The following is a 6,000-nucleotide window of genomic DNA, read 5'->3' as shown; positions in this document are numbered from 1 at the left end:
CAGTCATATCAGTTATGTCAGTAATGCCAGTCATGTCAGTCATGCCAGGCTTTGCAGACTACATTCATACTTTGAATACACAGGCAGTCATGTTAGGCGTGCTACGTGTACAAGGAGTGAAATAACAAAGCATAGTCTCTGGCTCCCTCAATCTCTCTCTGTCAGTAATATAGAGGCCCAATCATATATAGACAAGTGCAGGCCTTCCTATACTGTTCACATAGATGCAGCTCTAGCCAGATGTGCTATTTTTGTGTCTCCCTTTCTGACACACACAGATGTCATCACACTCTACATCTGTAGAGCACACACTGGCCAAACCCAAACAGCTTTTTTTCACTTTTAGGTCTAAAGGACCTTTTGGGCTTCCTTTTGCCTATTGAGGCCAAAATGCCTATTGGTGTGTGAACCCGCCAATCGCCGCTTGCGGCTATATTTCTTCTTATTATTATTTTTCTCCGCATAAAACGCATACTGCAGCCTAGACCGTAAGGCCCAGAGACACCAAACTTGGCAGAATGGTGTAGTCTCTTTGCGAGACCGTGCTAAAGCACAGAGACCCACATTGGCCTGATGGTGGCGCTATAGCGCACCATTTTGCGTTTTGGTCCATATCTCCCAAACCGTAGGGCCTAGAAACAAAATTCCACTTCTGAGGGATTCCTTGGCTCAAGCCAAACAAAAAAGCCTCAAGAACCATTAAGCTCCGCCTACTTAGATTTTTTGCTAATTTGCATAATATGCAAAACCTACTTTTTTATACTAGTCCCTGGATTTTCATCCGATCACCACAATCTTGGTGTCAAAATATTCAGGAGAATCTCATTATCAAAGGTGCTTAAAAACATTTTGAGATTTGCATACAGACTGGTTGTCACATGTCAATCAATAGCTCCAAGGCGTGGCCAAATTTACTTAAACAGCCATATCTCAGCAACGCTTTGACGGATCTTCATAAAATTTTAACAGTTGTTAGGGCACATGACTCCGAGGTCATAGGTCAAAGCTGGCCACGATTGTCCAATAGGGGGCGCTATAACATGGGAAAAACTGTATCTCAGAAACCATTAGTCACATCAAGCCAAAACTTTACAGGCATCATCAGGGGCCCAAGTGATATCAAGACACACAATGATGACATCATCACTCAAAAAACATGGCCGCCATGAGCCAATTAATTTTTATTTGAATTAATTGGCCATTTGACAGACTTACCATTGGCCAAACAACATGAAACCTCACCACTGTGCATATCTCAGGACTATGTGTCATGCTGTGCAGTTTTGAAACATTTGGCCACTAGGTGGCGCTATTTGTGAAAATCATGCATAACTCCTCCAAATTTTCACTTAGGAACATGCAACTTAATTCTTTTTATTCCTTGCAGTAGACCTGACAACTTTGCAATTACAAGTCCTATTAAAAAATGCATACTTTTGTCACATTTATCTATTGTTTGAAAATAGCTATTTACAAACTAGTCATAGGAATTTAATCCAATTATAGAAAAATTGCTATGAGCATAATCAGTAGACTCTGTAGGTAAAAACTGATTAAAAAAATGTTGGAGTTTTATTTATCTGATTGGTCCATTTTCCCATTATATCATTGTGGCCATGCCATATATGACCTATATTGCTATTACTCATAAACCATGTATGCAATCAACTCCCAATTTGAAAGGCTTTTATATCCTGAAGTCCTTGTGAGGTATGCCAAGTTTTGTTCAGATTGGCCTGTCGGGGGCGCTACAGTACCCAAAAACCTAAGAAAACATAAAAACTCATGCTGCAATCTTGTTATGCAGAGTACAGACGAGTAATTGGTCTTGTATGATCCAGATCAATAAGTTCCATAACATTGCAATTGCATCTTATAACAAAAAGTGCACTGCCTGACCAGAAATGAACCTTTTAATTCACCAAAATGTCATTGCATTACTGATATTAATGAGATATCAGTATGATGGTACTTGGGCTCCATCTAGTGGCCAAACACCGAAACTGACTGAAAACTATTGCTCACATGAAACACCACACAAACACACACAAAGCTGATCTCAGCATGTGATTTCGTTCTGTGATCTGAATCATTTTGCCAATACACATTATTTTGATCCTTTTGGGCCTTTAGTGCCCCAATTGAACATTTTTTTGCACATTGGTTTATTTGTGCATTTTTTCCACTCAAACAGCTTCTTTTGGGTCTAATTAGGGTTCACACACATAGTGTGGGAAACCTATTGTTATTGCTCGGATTTTTCTTTCTTATTATTATTATTATTTTTCTCCGCATAAAACGCATACTGCAGCCTAAACCGTAAGGCGCAGGGAGACCAAACTTGGCAGACTGGTGTAGTCTGTTTGCGGGACCGTGCTTAAGTACAGACACCCAAATTGGCCTCATGGTGGCGCTATAGCGCAGCATTTTGCGTTTGGATTCATATCTCCCACCCCGTAGGTCCTAGACACAAAATTCCACTTCAGGTGCATTCCTTGGCTCCAGACAAACAAAAAAGCCTCAAGAACCATTAAGCTCCGCCTACTTAGATTTTTTGCTAATTTGCATAATATGCAAAACCTACTTTTTTATACTAGTCCCTGGTTTTTCATCTGATCACCACAATCTTGGTGTCAAAATATTCACAAGAATCTCATTATCAAGGAACATCAACAAAACTGTGACATTGGTATACCGTCTGGTTGTCACATGTCAATCAATAGCTCTGAGGCGTGGCCAAATTGACTTCAGCAGCTATATCTCAGCAATGCTTTGACCTATCTTTATGAAAATTTATCAGTTGTTAGGGCACATGACTCAGAGGTCACAGGTCAAAGCTGGCCACGATTGTCCAATAGGGGGCGCTATAACATGGGGAAATTTGTTTCTCAGAAACCATTAGTCACATCAAGCCCAAACTTTACAGGCATCATCAGGGGCCCAAGTGGTATCAAGGCACACAATGATGACCTCATCACTCAAAAAACATGGCCGCCATGAGCCAATTAATTTTTATTTGAATTAATTGGCCATTTGACAGACTTACCATTGGCCAATCAACATGAAACCTCATCACTGTACATATCCCAGGACTATGTGTCATACTGTGCAGTGTTGAAACATTTGGCCACTAGGTGGCGCTATTTGTGAAAATCATACATAACTCCTCCAAATTTTCACTTAGGAACATGCAACTTGTTTCATTTTATACCTTGCAGGAGACCTGACAACTTTGCAATTACAAGTCCTATTAAAAAATGCATACTTTTGTCACATTCATCAATTGTTTGAAAATAGCTCTTTAAGAACTAGTCCTAGGAATTTGATCCAATGATGGCAAAAATGGCATAGGCATAATCTGTAGACACTGTAGTTAACTAAATAAGGAAAAAATGTTGCATTTTTATTTGTCTGATTGGTCAATTTTTCCATTATATCCTTCTGGCCATGCCATAAATGACCTTTATTGCTATAACTCATAAACCATGTAAGTGATCAACTCCCAATTTGAAAGGCTTTTATAGACTGAGGTCCTTGTGAGGTAGGCCAAGTGTGGTTCAAATTGGCCTGTCGGAGGCGCTACAGTACCCAAAAACCTGAGAAATCATAAAAACTCACGCAGCAATCTTGTTATGCAGAATACAGACAAGTAATGGGGCTTGTATGATTCAGATCAATGAGGTCTATAACATTGCAATTACATCTCATAACAAAAAGTGCACTGCCTGACCAGAAATGAACCTTTTAATTCACCAAAATGTCATTGCATTACTGAGATTAATGAGATATCAGTATGATAGTACTTGGGCTCCATCTAGTGGCCAAACACCGAAACTGACTGAAAACAATTGCTCACATGAAACACCACACAAACGCACACAAAGCTGACCTCAGCATGTGATTTAGTTCTGTGATCTGAATCATTTTGCCAATACACATTATTTTGATCCTTTTGGGCCTTTAGTGCCTCAGTTGAATTGAATGTTTTGTCACATTGATTTACTTATGCATTTTTTCCACTCAAACAGCTTCTATTCACTTTTGGGTCTAAAGGACCTATTGGGCTTCTTTTTGCCTATTGAGGCCAAGAGGCCAATTTGTTTGTCTAAAAGACCCTTGGGCTTTTTTGCCTTTTTTTGTGTGAACCCGCCAATCGCCGCTTGCGGCTATATTTATTAGGGTTCACACACATAGTGTGGGAAACCTATTGTAATTGCTAGAATTTTTCTTCTTTTTTCTTCTTATTATTATTTTTCTACTGATAAAACGCATACTGCAGCCTAGACCGTAAGGCCCAGAGACACCAAACATTGCAGATTGGTGGAGTCTCTTTGCGGGACCATGCTAAAGTACAGAGACCCACATTGGCCTGATGGTGGCGCTATAGCGCAGCATTTTGCGTTTTGGTCCATATCTCCCACGCCGTAGGTCCGAGAAACAAAATTCCACTTCAGGTGCATTCCTTGGCTCTAGACAAACAAAAAAGCCTCAAGAACCATTAAGCTCCGCCTACTTAGATTTTTTGCTAATTTGCATAATATGCAAAACCTACTTTTTTATACTAGTCCCTGGTTTTTCATCTGATCACCACAATCTTGGTGTCAAAACATTCACAAGAATCTCATTATCAAGGAATATCAACAAAACTGTGACATTGGTATACAGTCTGGTTGTCACATGTCAATCAATAGCTCTGAGGCGTGGCCAAATTTACTTCAGCAGCTATATCTCAGCAATGCTTTGACCAATCTTCATGGAAATTTATCAGTTGTTAGGGCACATGACTCAGAGGTCACAGGTCAAAGCTGGCCCAGATTGTCCAATAGGGGGCGCTATAACATGGGAAAAACTGTTTCTCAGAAACCATTAGTCACATCAAGCCAAGACTTTACAGGCATCATCAGGGGCCCAAGTGGTATCAAGGCACACAATGATGACATCATTACTCAAAAAACATGGCCGCCATGAGCTAATAAATTTTACTTTGAATTAATTGGCCATTTGACAAACTTACCATAGGTACATACACATGAAACTGACATGGTATGTTCATGTACACACCCTCTAAGACATACTCATGTTAGAAGGGAATTGCACCACTAGGTGGCGCTATACTAGAAAATCCAGAATTTCTCCTACATATTTTCACTTATCAAGAAATGCTTGCACTCATATGATTGTATGCAGAATTCCTAGCAACTTTCTAATTACATGTGTTTTGCAAAAATGTACCACTTTTTCACTATTATCAAATATATATAACTTGTCATTTTCATACTAGTCCTAGCATTTTAACTCCATTACCTTTAAATCACACCTTGTAATACTCAGCAGACTCTGAAATGCTAAGATTAGCAAGAAAATCCTAAGGTTTTCACAAATTAATATTTTTCATATGCATCACAATGCTACCATCGTAACACATCAAATTCACAGTTCAATAACTATGCCATAGTATGTCTGATTGTTATGAAAATTGACAGCCACATTCAAATGACCATTGTGGTGCTGTGTGCCAAGTTTGAGCCAAATCCGTCCACAAACAGCTCTACAGTGAATATTTTCATTTTCCATACTGACCAGTGCAGGGAGGCATAGACAGCTGCTAAGACACGCACGTTCTCACACACGCTGCCCCCCTCCTCCACTCCCCCATGCTTCTAACACTTTACAACCCTTGGGCTCTCCCTCTCCCTCTCTCTCCTTCACATGCACTCACAAAAACAAAGGCCTCTCTGGCCTATAGGTTTCACATACACACTAATTCTAGCCATTACTACCAATTACCCAGTGACTAATATACAGATATTTAGCCTCTTTTTTCCACACACCCTCACATAGGACTTCCTATATGCTTCATATATACATTTCTCTAGCCATTTCCAACACACTAACTGATATTTAGCTTCATTTTTCCATCCACACTCTCAACACATGCCCTCTATACATCCTGAAATGACATAAGAGAGGACAGACACATGTAATTCACATTTCACACAC

Source organism: Brachyhypopomus gauderio, unplaced genomic scaffold (assembly GCF_052324685.1).
Source record: "Brachyhypopomus gauderio isolate BG-103 unplaced genomic scaffold, BGAUD_0.2 sc69, whole genome shotgun sequence".
NCBI lineage: Eukaryota > Metazoa > Chordata > Actinopteri > Gymnotiformes > Hypopomidae > Brachyhypopomus > Brachyhypopomus gauderio.
The sequence above is the reverse complement of the archived record's forward strand: the minus strand, read 5'-3'. Positions refer to the sequence as shown.